Source organism: Somniosus microcephalus, chromosome 10, assembly GCF_052327205.1.
Source record: "Somniosus microcephalus isolate GS21.2 chromosome 10, FLI_Smic_1.0, whole genome shotgun sequence".
NCBI classification, from domain to species: domain Eukaryota; kingdom Metazoa; phylum Chordata; class Chondrichthyes; order Squaliformes; family Somniosidae; genus Somniosus; species Somniosus microcephalus.
Genome location: NC_140996.1, coordinates 55,330,284 through 55,352,484, shown reverse-complemented (window position 1 = coordinate 55,352,484; position 22,201 = coordinate 55,330,284). Strand labels below are relative to the sequence as shown.

Here is a 22,201-nt window from a genome sequence, read left to right as displayed (position 1 = left end):
CCAAAGTGTGGACTGAGTGATATACACAGTCGACAACACTGGCTTGTTGTAAGAAAGACAGACCCAATAATTGAAGTAAAAACGGTTTATTCAGGCCTGGGGAGCTATGGCTCTTGTGTCCCAACACAAGGCTCCAACTCCACCGAATCTCTTGAGGTTCACACAGTTATACAAAGCTTAAGGCCCTGCCCTAAAGGCGGGGATAAGCTTATTAACATATACAGAATTATAGTTAAATTGTAATTATAAAACCATGACATTCCATTCTTCCAGTCGCTTACAAATCTCACATTTCGTTATCAGTTGGTCCTGTTACTTTCTCATAACCCGGGCCTCAATTTTATTACTTTACGATCGTCCATTTGCTGTTGTCAGATGGCTTGGTCTTTCTAAGTATTTCTCTAAGATAGTAGATCTTTCCAAAGCGGGCAATCCGCAGACTTTCTGTCTCTCTCTCTTGAATTATTTCTACAGAGCAAAAACACTTTAGTTAGTTAAAAGAATAGAACCCTATTGAGCTTCACACTTAACAAACCCTTAAGTGCAAAGGTGTCGACTCGCGTGGCCGAACCCATATATCTCTCCCTCTTTCTAAGGGGTTGTTTTGACAGTTTTAATCTCTCAGCAGTTACCCCGTAGTCCTGTTTAAACCTTATCTGGGTTTATACAACTTTTACAGACTTCTATTGTTCAACTCGGAGCACGAATTAACCTATTCCCTCCATTTTGTATATTGGTGTTACAGATGAATCCTGGTTTGTTTTTCCTTATTAAATCCAATTTTTAATATCTTACTTCAGTCCCCCCTTTTGACCTTTGGACAATTGCTCCAAACAGGTCAACATGTATTTCCACTTCCTGGTGTCTGCCAGAGCGTGCACTCCCTGGCCTTCTACCAGTTTAGGTTATACATGTATATATATCTTATCAATTTGGAGGCCGACTTCCCCCTCTGTGGTATGGTGGTCTTTCCTTTACGGTGGTCTTTCCTTTAGGGTGGGCTTTCCTTTATGCACTCCGTCCGGTGTAACCATTCCCGGGGCCCCTTAGACCCTACACTAATGGTTGAGGCTTTCCTGCTCAAGCCTGTCCCTCATTCCCATGTGGGGTGTGTGACGTGCCAATTCGAGACTGTCATCACACACCAGTCCTCATTCACCACCCTCCTTCTGCCACCCTCCTTCTGCCACCTCCATCTTACGGTTGGCCGGCCCGGTCATTAATTACCATGCCCAATTAATCCCATATAATTTCAGTCGCTTCCCATCGCGTCTTACACCATTTGCCTTGGAGAGGCAGGGGAGTTGTCCATTCTTAACATCGCTACCTGCCCCTCCTCAGGCTCTACTTCCTTCACCGCACCAATTTCGGCCTTACTCATTCTGGCACAAAGGCACTGGAGAAATAAAAATACACAATATATCAGAATAACAATCAAGAGGAATATCATTATGCCTTGTACCACCGAGGCGCCCAAAGTCCCCGACCATCCTGATCCCCAATTGTCAAAATATGAGGAAGTGGGTGAGTTTCCTCTAATGTTGTACTAATGTCTTTTTGTTGTTTCTTTAAGCCTTCTTCTATTTTATGATAGTACTTTGAAATTTCCTTTGTTTCCTGCCGTAACTTCTGCCAAGCTTCCTCTAACTTAGGAATTGCCTTGGGCTCTGGTATGACATAAGTTTCAACCCTTTTTAGTAAGTCTCATATTATCAAATGACCAGGTTTTCCTATCTGTGTAGGTATCTTTAGACCAAAACAACGGTTTGGTTGGGGAATGGTATAAGCCATATCTTGATATTCATATTTCTGTTCAATTGTGGTGACACAACAGGTCCCATTGTTCCTTGATGCTACCCGGGTCCAGTGTATCCCCTTGGGTGAACCTCGAGGGTGCAATTGGTAATTTTCGTAAATCCGTACTCTGATGTGTCTCCCTCGGTGGGGGGGTGTGTGCACACCCATGTCCTTCCCTTGTGGTGGCACCCGTCCACTACCACCCCCCTTTAGGTTTCATTCTTCTGTTTATTATCTTCATCCCTTTCCCAAAGTGTCTTGGTAGGGACATCATGATATTTAACCCACTTTCCCTTTGTACTTCTCATATATTAATCACGTCGTATCGGAGTTGTCCCCCTTCTGGGAATTGTGGGATGGCCAGTACAAAGCCAATCATCTTAGTCCATGGGGTCAGACAATCGCCTGCCCGGTATACTTGTCCCATTTTACATTCCTTACATAGGCTTTTATTTGTGTCAATCCAAGGTTCCAGATCCTTATTAGTAATCCAATCAGGGATCTGTCCATTATTTATTTGCCTCATATTATGCTGAGCATTCGACAATAGCTATGAGCCCTACGTGGCACATATTAGTTCCTTATCGGTTTGGCGAGAAGCATTATTAAGTCTATCAATAATTGTATTGATTGTTTCTGCATGGGGGCTACTATCTCTTCCACCCCCGACAATTGCATTATTGTTTGGTTTCCCTGCCAGTGTCAATTGCTGGCTATTTCCAGTAGCTTGTTTTAGTAACTTCTCTATTTTTGCTTGTAATTCTTCTACTCCTTCGTTTACTCCTTCTATGTCCAAGCTATTGACTGTTGCTAACCCGGCCGCATACCCTGCTCCGGTCGTTTCCAATACTCCCGTTTCTTACATCTTTGTAAGATAGATTTTTCCTGTGGATCCTCTAATTGTTTTACCCACAGGGAGTTCCAAGTTTGTTTTGTATCTCAAAAGTACTCATATTAATGGCAAGCTTAGTAACTCTATGTGCTACACTAAAATACACCTCATCCTGTGTTCTCCTTATTACTAATCCCCCTCGATAATGGCAATACTTATATTTATCCCTAGAATCAAGGCGAGGACGCTCCATCTCATTCCGGACGTCCAATGTTCCTGTAATTACAAAAAGGGGGCTGGTCGTCACCAGCCAGTTAGAATTATTCTGCTCTTATCGATTTTATCAGTTCAAAATGCTGTACATCTGGTTCATTTCTTGTTCTGTGGCTCTGTCCCCAGACATACCTGAAGATGCTAACTATGGCATATAATATCATCATACACAGCCTATTATCATCATACACAGCCCTATCATTGATGTATGTAGTAACTCCCCTTCCCATTCTTTATATCTTCTAGTATACTCCTCACTCTGTCAAAAAGGGCACCATCTCTGGTTTACTCATTGTCCTTCTTATATATTTTTAACTGAGTCCAGTGTTTCCACCTTCCTTTACCCGTTCCAGACCCATCTACATGAGCACATGTGTCATTATTCATTAATACTTCATAAGGTCCTGACCATCTGGGTGCTAGCCCTGGTTTGGCTGGCATTATTTCTGTTATCACTTTGCTATCTATTGCTAAGACCTCCTTCTGGTCGTCCCGTGTATCCTGTTCTCGATCCCGTATAATCTGTTGGTCTTTGGCCTCATGTCTCTAACTATCTGTCCAGATTTATCTTTGGGTAACAGGACAGCTTCCCAAGCAGTCTCCCTGCCGTTTGAGATGGTGCTGCAATTAGTTTATAAGATAACTTCCATTTATCAAATCCTAATTTTCCTTCTATCACTGTGGGGAAATATTAACTCAACATTAAGAAATTTACATTTAATAATGTCCAATATCTTTAAATTCTGTTCAGTAATACTGAAGTTGTTACTTGGTGAACTCAAACAGCTGTCAGTGGAAAGGGTTAACTCCTTCGCAGGCTTTTGAAGGTGGAGCTAAACATTATTGCGTCACTTCACGCAACTCAAAAAACATCCCTGACTGAAAGACAGTTGTGGTTTCACACTTTGATTCAACATGAACATTTGGGCTTCATTGGTCAGATTCCCTCTCTCAGTTGATCGTTTAGCTGCCCATCCTCTTGTGTGCTTTAATTTATTATTACGGACTCTTTGGGTAGGAGAGAGGTTCCTACTAATTCTTTGATTATATTCTTGTCTCTTACGGGTCTTCTCCTGGTGTCATATATCCCTGCCTACTCCCGCTATCATGTAATCAGACACCACCCCAAAGGCATTCCGACTATCTATATAGGTTTACACATTTTCCTTTGGCTACCCCCCTTTGATCAAATCCTGTATAGGCTGGGCCATTTCTACTTTGTTTCCCGGGCCTGCCTGTTTGTTTGACTTATAATCTGGGGGCCAGTACACTTCATTCGCTTTAGGGTCGACTAAAGCTCCTACTTCTCGCAGTATATCTATCCCTAGGATTGTTCCTTCGGTGCTCTCGCATACCCACAACTGTGTAGGTATTATTATTATAGCCAATTTCTAGTAAGACTGTTTCGCTCTTATAAGCCCTGATTCTTCGTCCACCGATTCCTGCTATACTAACTGAAAGTTTTGTTCGGGGTAAGGGTAAGTCTGTCAATGAGATTGTGGCTCCTGTGTCTATTAACATTTTGCACTGTCGGCCCCCTACCAATGCATCAACAAACATCCTCGGATCCCCCTCCCCTCTCTGGCGCGGTCCCTTCCTGCTGCCATCCCTAGAAGCTTGCGAGCAATCAAAGCACGCAGCCAGTCCTAATGCCCCTCCCATCTGTTTTTGGGCATTTGTCTCTTCCCTTGTGTCACTATGTATCCTAGGTAGACTACTTCATCCTTCCCTACCTATACCTTTCTAAGGTTTAACTCTAGTCCCGCCTTCTATAAGGCTTCCAGTACCATAGTCAATTAAATATTGTAGAGGGACCTGCCACTATCGGATATTCTTGCGGAGTTGAGTTATCTTATTCAATTTGGACTACACCAATTTACATCAACCAGAATTTCACTGTGGCCACAATGAAAGTCTGGTTTTAATAGGTTAATTTACCTCATAACTTCAAGGTTAGATCTTAGACTGAAACTTAATCTTTCATTAAACAAACTTTTTGTTGCTCTGCTCAGTTTTTACACTTCAGCTTAACTTAAATTGTAATAGGTTTTTTTCATTCTGAGGGCACAATCTTATTTGCACATTCTTAAACTTCCAAAATCCCCGACAAGACAAAGGGGTTAAATGCTTTTACTTTAACACAGAGAAGTGGGTGGAGCTACAACACACAGCAGACATTTCTTTTTCTTAACGGACAGATTTTCAGACAAAGGAATATTGAATCCTCTTAAACATTCCTAATCAGGAAAACGTCCACACTCACACATTTTTATACAAATTGTAATTTCAGCATATGTCTAAGGTTCCTTTCACTCAGCAAATCTCGTGTTTTACTTGTCTTGGTACAGATGCTAATAACTTCCATGTTGGTAAAGCTTTAAGTTTATCTTTTCCTTCCTTTTTAAATCTGACTCAACATCTTTCCCTAGTTTCCAAATCCCTGTTTGTTTGTTTGTTTTTTTTTGCTGGGGTTTCAAATTGGTTCGCCTGCAAATTAGATCTTTTTCCTTCTTTATCTCTCCCTTCTGTTTCAATTCCTTACATTATCTGTTGCCTCTTTATCTTTAGCTCCTCCCCACCAAGCCTTTGGCTCTCTGCACTGTTTCTTTTTATTTTCCAGGAGTCGGGTTATAGAATCCAGGTCCTTTGAGGATTCTTCTTCCACCCTCTTAGTCATAACTAACTGCTATGTTTCACGCATAATTCACGATGTTGAGGAATTAGGTTTGTACGCTACGTTGTTCGCCCCATAGCGTCACCTTCATTAGTTTCTTGCTTTCTATTAGTCACTTTGTTTCGTTAGACACACACCAACCCTTTAGTCCCGAGGTTTTGGTACTGTGGGGTCTGTAGCTCCCGGCGTCCTACTTGATCCTGGCCGTCACGTGGGACTACTGTCCTCTTAATTCAGGCTCAGGCTAGGTGCTGGGGACAGACCTCACCCTTGTCCGTTCTAACCTCCTTATGACCGCAGGGTTTTATCTCATTCACTCACCACGGTGCACCCATTCATTCAATTGTTGAGATTTCGCCGTCTCACGGATAAAGAGGATTTCCCGCCTCCCTGGGGTAGGGGTCTTTCCGCCCCTGTCGGTTCGCCTACCTACGGCTAAATGAGGACTTCTCTGCCTCCCAGGGTTTTCCGCCCCGTCGGTTCGCCTACCTACGGCTAAATGAGGACTTCTCTGCCTCCCAGGGTTTTCCGCCCCGTCGGTTCGCCTACCTACGGCTAAATGAGGACTTCTCTGCCTCCCAGGGTTTTCCGCCCCGTCGGTTCGCCTACCTACGGCTAAATGAGGACTTCTCTGCCTCCCAGGGTTTTCCGCCCCGTCGGTTCGCCTACCTACGGCTAAATGAGGACTTCTCTGCCTCCCAGGGTTTTCCGCCCCGTCGGTTCGCCGTTATACGGCTTAGGGAACACCTTATCCCTATCTTTTTAACCGCCTTCAATTAAGGGTGTCTTTCTTTTTATAGTTCTTTTATACGTCGATTCTGACTCACCGTCTCGCCAGCGATTAACCCCTAATTTTACAGGTGGTAATTAAAACATACTCACCCGTCTTAGGTTAACGCTGTCCGAGAGTCTGGTTCAGAACGCACATCCCATCCTCGTCGCCAATTGATGTAAGCCCCCAAAGTGTGGACTGAGTGATATACACAGTCGACAACACTGGCTTGTTGTAAGAAAGACAGACCCAATAATTGAAGTAAAAACGGTTTATTCAGGCCTGGGGAGCTATGGCTCTTGTGTCCCAACACAAGGCTCCAACTCCACCGAATCTCTTGAGGTTCACACAGTTATACAAAACTTAAGGCCCTGCCCTAAAGGCGGGGATAAGCTTATTAACATATACAGAATTATAGTTAAATTGTAATTATAAAACCATGACATTCCATTCTTCCAGTCGCTTACAAATCTCACATTTCGTTATCAGTTGGTCCTGTTACTTTCTCATAACCCGGGCCTCAATTTTATTACTTTACGATCGTCCATTTGCTGTTGTCAGATGGCTTGGTCTTTCTAAGTATTTCTCTAAGATAGTAGATCTTTCCAAAGTGGGCAATCCGCAGACTTTCTGTCTCTCTCTCTTGAATTATTTCTACAGAGCAAAAACACTTTAGTTAGTTAAAAGAATAGAACCCTATTGAGCTTCACACTTAACAAACCCTTAAGTGCAAAGGTGTCGACTCGCGTGGCCGAACCCATATATCTCTCCCTCTTTCTAAGGGGTTGTTTTGACAGTTTTAATCTCTCAGCAGTTACCCCGTAGTCCTGTTTAAACCTTATCTGGGTTTATACAACTTTTACAGACTTCTATTGTTCAACTCGGAGCACGAATTAACCTATTCCCTCCATTTTGTATATTGGTGTTACAGATGAATCCTGGTTTGTTTTTCCTTATTAAATCCAATTTTTAATATCTTACTTCAGTCACATTGTGGTTTGTGGGACCTTGCTCTGTGCAGATTGCCTAGCCATTGTCACATTGTGGTTTGTGGGACCTTGCTGTGTGCAGATTGCCTAGCCATTGTCACATTGTGGTTTGTGGGACCTTGCTGTGTGCAAATTGGCTGCCTCGTTTCCTACATTACAACACTGATTACAAGTGCTTTGGGATGTCCTAAGGCCGTGATAGGCACAATATTCCAATACTAGCATTGGCTGTAGCACAAATGATGAAAAATCGTACTTCGTTTGCACATTTATGCAATCATTAATTAGAAACAATATAAATTCACCAGTGGAAAAGTTTGTGAAATGTTGAATTGTCCAAATGGCCAGTTGGAGACAAACATGAGCTGAAGATTTTTTTTCTAATATGCTTTGAACAGGATTGTTATTCTTTCTGCAATATTTTCCTGCAGACCTCGAGAAACTGAATAGATGATGAATCTTTTATATTCTGTGTTTTCAATGGGAAGATGATGAAACCAAATTTTGTTTTGTTGTGCTGATAGGCCACTTATGCAATCATTTCTTCATTCTGTCCAACTGAGTAATGTTGCTAGTGCAGAAAGCGGCAGATAAATGGTCTATTTTGGAGCAATCTGGCTTGTCCCTTTTTGCCATCTTTGTTAAAAGTGAGGATTCAGCTGAAGACACAAAGTTTCAGCCCTGAGCTACTTTTGTTCCCAAACTTAGTCATGACATATAAATACCCTTGTTAAGAATGTGTTCCCGAACCTAATTAAAACTGGAACTAAGCATGCATTGAGGCAAAATTCTTTATTTGAAGGAAAACTGCTGCAGTGTTAATATCGAAGATGCCATTATATAAAAAGGACTTTATAAAAGATGTGGACTGGATTTACATCTTCATATAGTACTGGGCAGCTCAATGTGTTTGACACTGTTCTTCACCTCTAAACTTGGGCTCAAATCTAGCCCAGAATAACGGGATGTAAATTTCTCTCCGTAGCTAGCATGCCCCCACCCTGCTTTCCTTCACTCTCCTGCAATCACTGCACCGCACGTCACCTCATCTCATTCTCCCCATACTCACGCACACTGCACTTTCTATCTCACCACTATTCAAACCCTCACTTCTCCAAACCTCACAGCTGACACACTTCAGACAAGCTATCCTACCATGGCAGGCACATTCTCTAGACACCTCACAAGGATGTCACTAACAATCTCTTCTTTCTTACAGGATAAGGTCACCCACAAACTAAGACTAGAGGCTGCTACTGGAGGAGGCAGAGCCCACCTCTACACACGGTCCCCTCTCGAGGAAAATGTGCTCGCCACTATGGGAAGTAGAAGAGTCAAGGTAACTGGCAATGCTGGAGGCAGCATTGTGCAAGGTTTCTCTCACCTTTTCCTTTTTTTCCCTTCTTACTTCTATTTTATCCTACAAACTGCATGACAGACGGCAGATGCTTTCAACAGTCACTTCTTTCTTTGCTCTCTCTTCACACCATGAGCTAACCCTCGTCCCTCTTTTTCATTACAGGTGCGGAAAATGTGAACGCCCCTGCGGTACTTCAGGAAAATACTTTGGACCAGTTCTGTGTGATTGCTGATAGATGGTAATTAGCGGCAGGTAATGTTCAGAATTATTTCTTTGCCTCTACAGCTGAAGCCATAAGCAAACTGGAGCTAATGCCTGGTAGCTGCTCATTTAGTAAGCAGAAACCTGTTAAAGTAAATGTAAAGCAAGGACGATGGTTAGATGATAACAAATGACCTTTAAAACCTTTAAAGCATCATTTGAAACCTTCCCAAAGCAATCAAGGGCTACTGCAATGGTAGATTACGATGTAGTACATTGTGAGCCTGGGAAGGTCATTAGGGACATAAAGCAGGAGCTATTCAATTACACAAGCATTATTCTAAATCATTTTCATTTCACAAAGTCTATCAACAATCTGGGCTTGTGCTAATAACTGACAGGTTCTGGTGCTCTATCCAGCAAACCCATGAAGATATTCTTGGATCTAGAGTGAGCACCATACGGAGTTGCTTTTTGAAGCAACATGCCATAATAAGAATCCATCTGCACGGAGATTGGAAAAGCTGGTGATTGTACTGCACAGATTAAAGGCCTTAATAAACAAGTCCACTGGGAGCAAATTAAGTCTGTACTGTGTTGCTAACGGTGGGACAGCAAACATGGACAGTATTTATACCACATTCCTAAAAGCAATTCTAGTTGAGGGTGGTAATGCTATTGGAGAAGAGTGCTAGGAATAGCTGGCTTGATTTGGAGCTGCACTTCTGATGCGGGTGAATATGATTCTTTTTGAGTCATGAATACCCTTGATATTCCAAAATGCAGTTGTTGTTTCTATCATGAAGGAATCGGACATGTAACCCTACCGCACCCAGTCGAGAATGATGGTGGGCAAGCAGGTAACTAACAGGAGGAGGAAGCTCCTTAAACAATCCCATTCACAACCATGTTTGCAGGTGTCTTCAGCCAAAACTGCCAAGTGGATGATCCTACTCAGCCTTTTCCTGAGGTTCCAACTCTAACATATACCAGTGTTCATCCAATTTGATTCTCTCCACCTGAGATTTGGAAGTGGCGGACACTCGATAAAGTCTATGGGCCCTGACAAAATTCTCGTGATAGTGCCGAAGACCTGTGCACCAGAGCTAGTCACTCACCTCATCCAGGACAGAGCAGTTTGCTTGATTAGTGCTTCCACCACTGCAACCAATATCCATCCCATTCCACCATGGGTGCACTGTAGTTGCAGTATGCATGATCTACAGGATGCATTGCAGCAATGCATCAAAGTTACTTCCTTCTCTCCTTCCTCTGTGACCTCCATAGTCATAGTTATACAGCACAGAAAGAGGCCCTTTGGCCCATCGTGTTCGCGCCGGCCATCAAGCCCTGTCTATTCTAATCCCATTTTCCAGCACTTGGTCCATAGCCTTGTATGCCATGGCATTTCAAGTGCTCATCTAAATGCTTCTTGAATGTTATGAGGGTTCCTGCCTCTACCACCCTTTCAGGCAGTGAGTTCCAGATTCCAACCACCCTCTCAGTGAAAAAGTTTTTCCTCCAATCCCCTCTAAACCTCCTGCTCCTTACCTTGAAGCTATGCCCCCTGGTTATTGACCCCTCTAATAAAGGGAAAAGTTCATTTCTATCTACCCTATCTATGTCCCTCATAATTTTGTACATCTCAATCAGGTCCCCTCTCAGCCTTCTCTGCTCTAAGATAAACAGCCCCAGCCAGTCCAGTCTCTCTTCATAGCTGAAGCGCTCCAGCCCAGGTAACATCCTGGTGAATCTCCTCTGCACTCTCTCCAATGCAATCACATCCCTCCTATAGTGTGGCGACCAGAACTGCACACAGTATTCCAGCTGTGGCCTAGCTAGCATTTTGTACAGCTCCATCATAACCTCCCTGCTCTTATATTCTATGCCTCGGCTAATGAAGGCAAGTATCCCATATCACTTTTTAACCACCTTATCTACCTGTCCTGCTGCCTTCAGGGATCTATGTACATGCACACCAAGGTCCCTCTGATCCTCTGTCATTCCTAGGGTCCTACAATTCATTGTGAATTCCCTTGCCTTGTTAGTCCTCCCAAAATGCATCACCTCACACTTTTCAGGGTTAAATTCCATTTGCCACTGTTCTGCCCATCTAACCAACCCATCTATATCATCCTGTAGCCTAAGGCTTCCCTCCTCATTATTCACCACTCCACCAATTTTCGCGTCATCTGCGAACTTACTGAACATACCTCCTACATTCATATCTAAATCATTAATGTACACTACAAACAGCAAAGGACCCAGCACCGATCCCTGCAGTACACCACTGGACACAGGCTTCCAGTCACAAAAGCAACCTTCGACCATCACCCTCTGCCTCCTGCCACTAAGCCAATTTTGGATCCAATGTGCCAAATTGCCCTGGATCCCATGGGCTCTTAGCTTCTTGACCAGTCTCCCATGCGGGACTTTGTCAAAAGCCTCACTGAAGTGCACGTAGACAACATCAAATGCACTACCCTCATCCACACACCTAGTCACCCCCTCGAAAAATTCAATCAATTTGGTTAGACATGATCTCCCCCTGACAAAGCTATGCTGACTATCCTTGATTAATCCTTGCCTCTCCAAGTGGAGACCAAGGGTCAAGGATGTCTCGGAGCGGGTGCAGAGCATTCTGAAGGGGGAGGGGGATCAGCCAGTTGTCGTGGTACATGTAGGTACCAACGATGTAGGTAAAAAGAGGGAGGAGGTCCTACAAGCTGAATTTAGGGAGTTAGGAGCTAAATTGAAAAGTAGGACCTCAAAGGTAGTAATCTCTGGATTGCTACCAGTGCCACGAGCTAATAAGTTTAGAGAGAGTAAGATAGATAAGCTAAATACGTGGCTTGAGCAGTGGTGCAAGGGAGAGGGATTTAAATTCTTGAGGCATTGGAACCAGTTCTTGGGGAGGAGTGACCTATACCAAGGGGACGGTCTACACCTGAACTGTGAGGGAGCCGATGTCCTTGGGGTAATATTTTCTAGGGCGGTTCGGGAGGATTTAAACTAATTTGGCAGGGGGATGGGAACCTAGGTAGTGGAAAAGAGGGAAGTCATATGAAGTCAGAAATAGATGGTAGAAAGGTGAGAAGCAATAAGCAAAGGAGAGAAACACAAAGGGCCAAACTAATTCATAATGAGAGTGTGAAAAAAGCAAGCCTGAAGGCTTTGTATCTTAATGCTAGAAGCATTAGGAACAAGGTGGATGAATTAGTTGTGGAAATAGAGGTAAACAAGTATGATTTGATTGGGATTACAGAAACGTGGCTGCAGGGTGGGCAAGGCTGGGAACTTAACATCCAGGGATATACAATATTTAGGAAGGATCGGCAAAAAGGTAGGGGAGGTGGGGTAGCATTGCTGGTAAAGGAGGGGATTAATGCAATGGAAAGGAAGGATATTAACTCGGATGAAACGGAATCTGTATGGGTAGAAATGAGAAATAGCAAGGGGAGGAAAACGTTAGTGGGTGTGATATATAGGCCTCCAAATAGTAATATGGAGGTGAGGGAAGGCATAAAAAGGGAAATTAGAGAAGCGTGCGATAAGAGCACAGCTGTCATCATGGGTGACTTTAATTTACATATTGATTGGACTACCCAAATTAGTAAAAATTCTGAGGAGGAGGAATTCCTGGAATGTTTTCGGGACGGTTATCTGGACCAATATGTCGAGGAGCCGACTCGAGATCAGGCCATTTTAGACTGGGTATTGTGCAATGAGAAGGGACTTATCAGCAATCTTCTTGTACGAGGCCCCTTGGGTCAGAGCGATCATAATATGATCGAGCTCTCAGTCGAGATGGAGAGTGAGGAAATTGAATCAGAGACTAAGGTCCAGAACTTAAATAAAGGGAATTACGAGGGTATGAGACGGGAATTGGGTAAGATTGATTGGGTGGTGTTTCTGGGGGGATTGACAGTGGATAGACAATGGCAAGCATTCAAAGATAGAATGGAAGAATTCCAGAACATGTTTATACCGGTTTGGCATAAAATTAAACCTAAAAAGGTGACTCAACCGTGGATAACGAGGGAAATTAGGGACAGCATAAAATCAAAAAAAAGGGCATATCAACTGGCAAAAAAAAGCACCAGACCGGAAGATTGGGGGCAGTACAGGATACAGCAAAAGAGGACAAAGGGATTAATCAGGAAGGGGAAAATAGAATACGAAAGTAAACTTGCAGCAAACATAAAGACAGACTGCAAAAGCTTTTATCGGTATATCAGGAGGAAAAGACTGGTAAAATCCCAAGTCGGTCCCTTGCAGTCCGATTCGGGAGAATATATAATGGAGAATAAGGAAATGGCAGACCAATTAAACTCATACTTTGGTTCTGTATTCACAAAGGAGGACACAAATAACCTCCCAGGAATATCGGCAAACATAGGGACTAATGAGAGGGAGGAGCTGACAGAAATTAGTATCTCTAGGGATATGGTGTTGGGTAAGTTGAGGGGACTGAAGGCCGACAAATCCCCGGGGCCTGATAAACTACATCCTAGGGTACTTAAGGAGGCGGCCCTGGAGATAGCAGATGCTCTAAGGATCATCTTCCGGAACTCCATTGACTCGGGAACAGTACCCGTGGATTGGAGGGTAGCTAATGTTACCCCAATATTTAAAAAGGGGGGTAGAGAGAAAGCAGGGAATTATAGACCAGTAAGCCTTACATCGGTTGTGGGCAAAATGCTAGAGTCCATTATTAAGGATAAAATAGCGGAGCACTTGACAAATGGGGAAAGGATCGGACAGAGTCAACATGGATTTACAAAGGGTAAATCGTGTTTGACTAATCTGCTGGAATTTTTTGAGGAAGTAACTGGTAAAATAGATGGGGGAGAGCCAGTGGATGTGGTGTACCTTGACTTCCAGAAAGCCTTCGATAAGGTTCCACACAAAAGATTATCATGCAAAATTAAGGCTCATGGAATTGGGGGCAAAGTATTAACGTGGATAGAGAACTGGCTGGCGGATAGAAAACAGAGAGTTGGAATAAACGGCTCGTTTTCGGAGTGGCAGGCAGTGACCAGCGGGGTGCCGCAAGGATCTGTCCTGGGACCCCAGCTGTTCACAATATATATAAATGATCTGGATCAGGGAATTGGATGCAATATTTCCAAATTCGCTGACGACACTAAACTAGGAGGAGGGGTGGGCTCTGATGAGGATGTCAGGAGGCTTCAGTGCGATTTGGACAGGTTGGGGGAATGGGCGGATACGTGGCAGATGCACTATAATGTGGATAAATGCGAGGTTATCCACTTTGGGGGTAAAAACAGGAGGGTAGATTATTATCTAAATGGCAATAGATTGGGAGATGGGGAAGTGCAGAGGGACCTGGGTGTTCTTGTGCACCAGTCACTGAAGGAGAGCATGCAGGTGCAACAGGCGATTAAGAAGGCAAATGGTATGTTGGCCTTCATATCAAGGGGGTTCGAGTATAGGAATAGGGATACCTTACTACAGCTGTACAAGGTGCTGGTGAGACCGCATCTGGAGTATTGTGTACAGTTTTGGTCGCCCCATCTGCGGAAGGATGTTCTTGCCATGGAAAGAGTGCAACGGCGATTCACCAGGCTGATACCTGGAATGGCGGGAATGACCTACGAAGAGAGATTAAATAGTTTGGGCTTGTACTCACTGGAGTTTAGAAGATTGAGAGGGGATCTCATCGAAACATATAAAATTATGGCAGGCCTGGACAGGCTGAATTCAGAGAGAATGTTTCCAATGGCCGGGGAGCACAGAACCAGGGGCCACAGTCTAAAAATAGCGGGCAAATCATTTAAAACAGAGATGAGGAAGAATTTCTTCACTCAAAGAGTGGTGAGCCTGTGGAATTCCCTGCCACAGAGGGCTGTGAAGGCTAATTCAATAAATATTTTCAAGAGAGAATTGGATATATTTCTGAAGGCTAAGGGGATTAAGGGTTACGGAGAAAAGGCGGGGACGGGGTACTGAACTGGTAAGATCAGCTATGATCTCAGACGAAGATCAGCCATGATCTCATTGAATGGCGGAGCAGGCTCGAAGGGCCGAATGGCCTACTCCTGTTCCTATCTCTATGTTTCTATGTTTCTATGTAACTCGGTCCCTCAGAATGTTTTCCAATAATTTCCCTACCACTGATGTTAGGCTCACTGGCCTGTAATTCCCTGGTTTATCCCAACTACCCTTCTTGAACAATGATACTACGTTAGCTGTTCTCCAGTCCTCTGGCACCTCCCCTGTCGCCAGAGAGGTTCTGAAAATTTGTGTCAGAGCCCCTGCCATCTCCTCCCTTGCCTCACACAGCAGCCTGGGATACATCTCGTCAGGGCCTGGGGATTTATCCACTTTTAAGCCCGCTAAAACCGCGAGTACCTCCTGCCTCTCAATACTAATTTGTTCAAGTATAACACAATCCCCCTGCCTGATTTCTATGCCTACATCGTCCTTCTCCATAGTGAACACAGATGTAAAATATTCATTTAAAACCTCACCTACATCTTCCGGCTCTACACACAGATTGCCACTTTGGTCCCTAATGGGCCCTACTCTTTCCCCGATTATCCTCTTGCCCTTAATATAATTCTATAACACCTTGGGGTTTTTTCTTTATTTTGTCTGCCAGTGTTTTTTCATGCCCCCTCTTTGCTCTCCTAATTTCTTTTTTAAGTACCCCCCCTGCACTTTCTATACTCCTCTAGGGCTTCCACTGTTTTTAGTCCTTTGTATCTGCCAAAAGCCTCCCTTTTTTTCCTAATCCATTCTTGTGTATCCCTTGACATCCAGGGTTCCCTGGGTTTGTTGGTCCCACCCTTGACATTTACGGGAACATGTTGGCGTTGTACTCTATTTCCTTTCTGAAAGACTCCCACTGCTCTGATGTGGATTTTCCTACAAGTAGCTGATCCCAGTCCACTTTGGCCAGATCCTACCATATCATATTAAAATCGGCCTTCCCCCAATTTAGAACCTTTATTTCCGGTCCATCTTTGTCCTTTTCCATGACTACCTTAAATCTCACCGAATTATTGTCACTGTCACCAAAATGCTCTCCTACTGACACTTCTACCACTTGCCCGGCTACATTCCCTAGAATTAGGTCCAGAACCACCCCATTTCTTGTAGGACTTTCTACATGCTGGCTCAAAAAGCTCTCCTGGATGCACTTTAAGAATTCCACACCCTCTAAGCCTTTCAGACTCTGACTTTCCCAGTTAATATTGGAGAAGTTGAAATCCCCTACTATTATTACCCTATTATTTCTACACTTCTCTGAGATTTGCCTAGATAACTGTTCCTCTATCTCCCCCTGACTCCACTACTGAGAAGAAAAAGATAAGCAATATCATGAGAACGAGTTGACTCTAAATTGCTCTCCAACTCACACACCATCCTGACTTGGACATACACAATCATTCCTTTATTTTTGCTGGGTCAATATCCCAGAATTCCCTACCTAATGCCATTGTGGAAGCACCAGTGAGAACAATTTTTTTTTGAAAACCTAGTGAGTTTAAAAACTACTGAGATACCTCATGGATATCAGTGGCTGTTAGGGTAGTTCTTGAGTTGTCGCAGCACACCTATCTGATGCTCTGGAAACCATGTAGTAATCAGACACGAGCGGGTTGGGTTTTATTCTTGTGAGGAATAGATAGAACAGTTTTTGGAGCATCACAAACTCAGAGGAAACCCAGTTACATTGCTTTAATCATTTTTGGAAGGCCTTGGCACAGTGCCAAATACATCCTTGATGAAGAAGCTGGAAGCTATGAAATTATAGGGCTGAATCTTGGGCCTGGGCCTGGATTTTAATGTTCAGATGTGCTGGCAGCAGGGGGGTGGGGTGGTGGGAATGTGTGGGAAACCCGGATGTATGTGCTGGCAGCAGGGGGGTGGGGTGGTGGGAATGTGTGGGAAACCCGGATGTATGTGCAGCATGTCTCTCAGTGGCTTTTTAACACAGCCGGTGCATTAAAATATAATTTCCAGTTTTCCCAACCAATTAGCATCAGTGGGCGTGGTGATGACAACCTGCATGACGCGATTTCAACTCCAGTATTTAAAGGGACATTCCAAACATGCAATTTGAAGGAGTTTGGAGTTGGGAGCCAATGGAAGGAAGTGGGATATTGGAGTCAACAAAGACAAAGGCTGCACCTCGGTTCAGTGACACCTCCCTGGATGTGCTGCTGGGGGCTGTGAGGATCCAGAGGAAGATACTGTTTGCGAGCAACAAAAGGAAGAAGTCAGCTGGGGACACCAAGAAGGCGTGATTGGAGGTAACGGAGGAGGTTAGCAGCAAGAGCATGGTTCCGCGCTCCTAGATACAATGTAGGAAGCATTTCAATGACATAAGCAGGGCAGGAAAGGTGCAAGCAATGGTACATTCACCTACATCCTGATGTGTATATTATCTCAACCCCCTCGCTTTGCCTCCTCAAGCCTACTCCAGCACATCCCTCCTCACATCAAATTACCTTGCAGGTACACCCATCCCCATCTGACCATCCACCACTGACACTCACCCTCATCCTTATGCAATGTCATGCTTATCCCTCATAGTCAGCCTCAACAAATGCTCTCCATCCATCCGTTCAACACATGCCATTACTCTCACTCACAGGTCTCTTCTTTCCCTCCTTACAGTAGAAGAGAGCACAGAACACGAGGGAGAGTTTGAGAACCAGAGGTGGCCCTCTACAGATCTCATAGCTAACAAGTGCAGAGGAGGAGGTGCTGAAAATAAGTGGAGTCTTGGTGTGCCTGGCCATCGGAGATGAAGACCTCCTACCTACCTGGTGATAGAGTTAAATATCAGGCAGCCACATGGCATACAACACTTACTCATGTTGACTTGATATCTACAGTGATTGAAATATGATCATGTGCATAATGATATCGTCAAACCTTCTTACCTGGACAGTACTCATTCATGTCCTTTATCTCCCATCGGGCCTTCATGCATTCCGCAGGAGGTTGTCCAGCTGGCCGATGATGACGACTCCTCAGAGAAGGTCAATCCCTCTGAGGGTGCACGGTCACAGTACTCAAGCAGACCATGCATTAGTTCAGAAACTTGCACTTTGGTGGGACCAGTAAGACAGGTAGTTAGGTTTTCACCTGACGACTCACACATCACAAGTGAGCATGAGCAGATGGTGGCGAGTCCACGTCGGAGGGCGCAGGATGCTCCAAGCTCTGCTTACTGGCAGGCACTGTGCATGCTTGCAGAGAGATTGGAAGAGTCTGTCTCAAGTATGAATGACATTCTGCTGCAGGTGTTTGTGATGATGTCTTTGCCCATGGAAAGAGAGAACACCTTCATGGAGCATCAAACACGGCAATCCCACAAGTTCATGCAGGCATTCATCAATGGCTTGCACACTATGAATGCCATCTTAAATAGTATGACTGATACCCTATCCTTGGCCATTCAGCGCCCCACTGATCTGCAGCAAAGTGTTCTCCAACTCATTGCTAGCAGGGAAGTGTGGCTGGGTCATGAGAGTGGTGATGGTGAAAGGGGACATGGAAGTGGGGACTTGGCTCAAGTCGCTTCCACTTCTCATCTGTTGCCCCCCTTCACCCCACTTAGTCAGTAGGCGGTTCAGAAGGCAAATGGTATGTTGGCCTTCATAGCGAGAGGATTCGAGTACAGGAGCAAGGATGTCTTGCTGCAGTTGTACAGGGCCTTGGTGAGACCACACCTTGAGTATTTTGTGCAGTTTTGGTCGCCTTATCTGAGGAAGGATGTTCTTGCCATTGAGGGAGTGCAGCGAAGATTCACCAGACTGATACCTGGGATGGCAGGAATGACGTATGAGGAGTGGTTTGGTCAATTGGGCTTATATTCGCTGGAGTTTAGAAGAATGAGAGGGGATCTCATTGAAACTTATAAAATTCTAACAGGACTAGACAGACTAGATGCAGGAAGGATGTTCCCAATGGCGGGGGAGTCCAGAACCAGGGGTCACAGTCTAAAGATAAGGGGTAAGCCTTTTAGGACAGAGATGAGGAGGAATTTCTTCACCCAGAGAGTGGTGAAGCTGTGGAATTCTCTACCACAAAAGGCAGTTGAGGCCAATTCATTAAATATATTCAAGAAGGAGTTAGATATATTTCTTAAGGCTAAAGGGATCAAGGGATATGGGGAGAAAGCAGGGACAGGGTACTGAATTTGGATGATCAGCCATGATCTCATTAAATGGTGGAACAAGCTCAAGGGGCCGAATGGCCTACTCCTGCTCCTATCTTCTATGTTTCTATGTTTCTATGTACCCTACATGCTGTCTCGTGTTCTGATAGCAGAGTGTCAGGTGCAGGTGGAGCAGTCTTTGGCGGGGTCCTCATGGGCTCCAAAATCCAGAGGACATCAACCAAGAGCATCTCAGCTGTCAGGGCAGGTATCTGACCAACCTACCTCTACCTCTGCTGAAGCCACAGGGGGTTGCACCTCATAGAAGTGGTCAGAAAAGGAAGAGTAAAGCTTTGTATTCACACAGGGGTATGCACATGGGTGAGTTACACATCGCTAGAATGATAAATTTCAGTTGTATATGTGAGCCACATAAATATGATTGTTTTGCATCACTTTCATGTCTTGCCCATTGTTGCTTGCTGGCTGGCAAGTGGCCTGTTCAATTGTGTGATGATGAATGGGAAGACATGAATTGATGTCAAGCAATGGGGAGTTGTGAAAGGGAGGCCTGGTTGTTTGCAGGACTGCGTTGTGTTAGTGGCATTGAGAGGTCGGAGGGAACAAAAGTGGCTTTTGCATGTCGTTAGATAGGTGCACTGGTGCAACTGAGGTGAACCTTGCAATAAGGAACGCATCCCGGGCAACAATGTGTGCCGCTGGTGGTGCATTGCCTGCAGCATCTTCTACCTCATCCTCCTCCTTCTCCTCCTCTTCCTTCTTGTCCTCCTTCGCCTCCTCTGAGGAGACTCTGAGCTCTGCGCCTTGTTCCTCCTGCATGTCCAAACCTCACTGCTACACAATGTTGTGCAGAGCGCAGCACACATGACCATTCTGGAAACTTGGTTGGTGCATACTGTAGGGCACCTCCAGATCTGTCCAGGTACCTGAAGCGCATCTTCAGCATCCCGATGGCTTGTTCAATGACACATCTGGTGGTCATATTCATTGTACTGCTGCTGTGCTTCATTGGGTTTCTGAGAATTGTCACCAGCCACATTTAAATGGATATCTCATCTCCGAGCAGCCAGCCGCTAATTCTGCTTCCAGGTGCAAAGACGTTTGGTAGGGTGGACTGCGCTCAGGATGAAAGCATCATGGTATCTGCCCGGGAATCTTGCCTACACCTGGAAAAATAACTTTTTGTGGTTGCACACAAGCTGCACATTGACGGAGTGGAAGTCCTTGCGGTTGATAAGCACTCCTGTGTGATTTATGGGTGCCTTAATTGCCACATACGTGCAGTCGATGATACCCTGCACCTGTGGGAAGCCAGCCAGAGCCCGCAAACCTAAGCGTCTGTTCATTCTGACTGGCATCATCACAGGCAAAGTTGACATAATTGCCAGCCCTGGCAAAGAAGCCATCAGTGGCCTGTCTTATGCATTTGTGGGCCGTCGATTGTGAGATCCTGAAAATGTCTCTGGCAGAGCCCTGGAAGGATCCAAAGGCAAAAAAGTTGAGGCCGGTGGTTACTTTGACAGCCACTGGTAATGCATGGCCACCAGGTCCATCTGGCAGCAGGTTTTGTTCCAGAAGGCTGCAAATGTCTGCCTTCACCTGATGCAGCACTCTGAACCTCCTGAGTCACTGGTGTTCTGACATGTCGAGGAAGCTTATCCTCTGCTTGTAGACCCTGTGTGATGGGTACGGCCTCCTGTGAGCTGCACCTCTCTGCTGCTGCCCTCTCTCCTGGGGAGCTGCAGGTCTGTGACCAGCAGACTGTTGTAGGTGCAGGTCCTGCTGTTCCTGCTGCTGTTGCTGGTGTTCCGAGTGCTCCTGGAGCTACTGGTGCTGCTGGTGGTCACTTTGGTCCTCATCTGAGGTCCAAAGTAATACAGCATAAGCGGCACCCATGCTGATATGATAGATCAGAGCTTCAAAGTGCCGATCAGAACTCCGAACCTCTAAAGTGTAGATGACACCTCCAAAGTGTGTAAAGTAACCTCTCCTCACAAGTACTGTGAATAAACTCTTTCACACAAGCAGGTAAGAAAGAGGCGAGAGGCAAGTTTGTCCACTGTCAGCCATCCAATTCAATGCCACCAACAATAACATGTTAGAAGGCCGAGTAAGGACAGAATAGCAGAGAATGAATTTAGCCCAACCCCCTTGGTGAGAATGGGGTGGGTGCACTGTTAAAATCGCCTCTGAAAACTCACCACCCTGCCCTTGCAAGATTCCCAGACTGCCCCTGCAAGATTCCCAGACAATGCCGCTTTTTCAGGTGGCTGAGGTGCTCATCAGTAGCAGCTGGGCACCTCGAGAATACCTGCAAATCGGGATCCTATGATGCTGATAGGGTCCCAATGTATTTTTATCTTGAAAAATTGGAAGTCCCATTAAGCACCCAACGCACTGAGTAAAACACCATGGGATTAGTTTCGGAGGCTGACTGGAAGCAATATTGAAGGTGGCAGTCAGGTGCAGCCACTCAGATCATAGGGATCTCTGAGCTGTTTTGCTTTTTGGATTTAAAAGGGATTTATAAGGTTGCAGATTGCTTATTTCTGATTATGCTTGAGTTAGCCTGAATAAGCACTCACAGCTTATAGTGGATATCATTCTAGCTTCATTGTATTGGTTGGAACAGGGGCAATAACAGCAACAACAGCAGCAGCCTTGACAGCTAGGAGGAGCAGTAGATGGGCCTGTTAGAAGACAGCAGGTGAGCTGGGCTGCTGGTAGAAGGCCTTACCCTGGATATCTCTGGAGAGCAGTGCATAAGGAGGCTGCACTTCTCCAGGCAGGCGGTAGATGATCTCTGCAGCCTTCTGCAACAAACACTGATGCCTGCAGGGCCCAGGTGGCCATGCATTGATAGTGGTTGTCTGACTCATCACCACCTTCAACTTCTTTGCCTCAGGCTCGTTCCAGGGTGCTACAGGGGACATCACCTACATCTGTCAGTGTACTATATCTAGCAAGTTACCAATGCCCTATTTGCCAGCACCAACCAATGCATCATCTTTCCCATTGATGCAGACAGTCTAAGTTAGAAAGCTCTGGGATTTGCAACTGTGGTTGTCGTTCCTCGTGCCCAGCGAGTAATGTACTGCACTAGAACATGAGCTAGCAGATTTTGTCAACATGAAGGGCTTTCAT

General features: G+C 45.0%; 1 long non-coding RNA gene across 1 annotated transcript; it reads right to left on the bottom strand.

Annotated features, from left to right (window-relative positions):
* Nucleotides 1-70: 70 nt before the first annotated feature.
* Nucleotides 71-5,147, bottom strand: LOC147111511 (uncharacterized). The gene is made up of 2 exons (XR_015079703.1): nucleotides 1,278-5,147; nucleotides 71-468 (listed from the first exon to the last, which is right to left on the bottom strand). It is a non-coding gene; the product is annotated as an uncharacterized LOC147111511 (long non-coding RNA).
* Nucleotides 5,148-22,201: the final 17,054 nt, after the last annotated feature.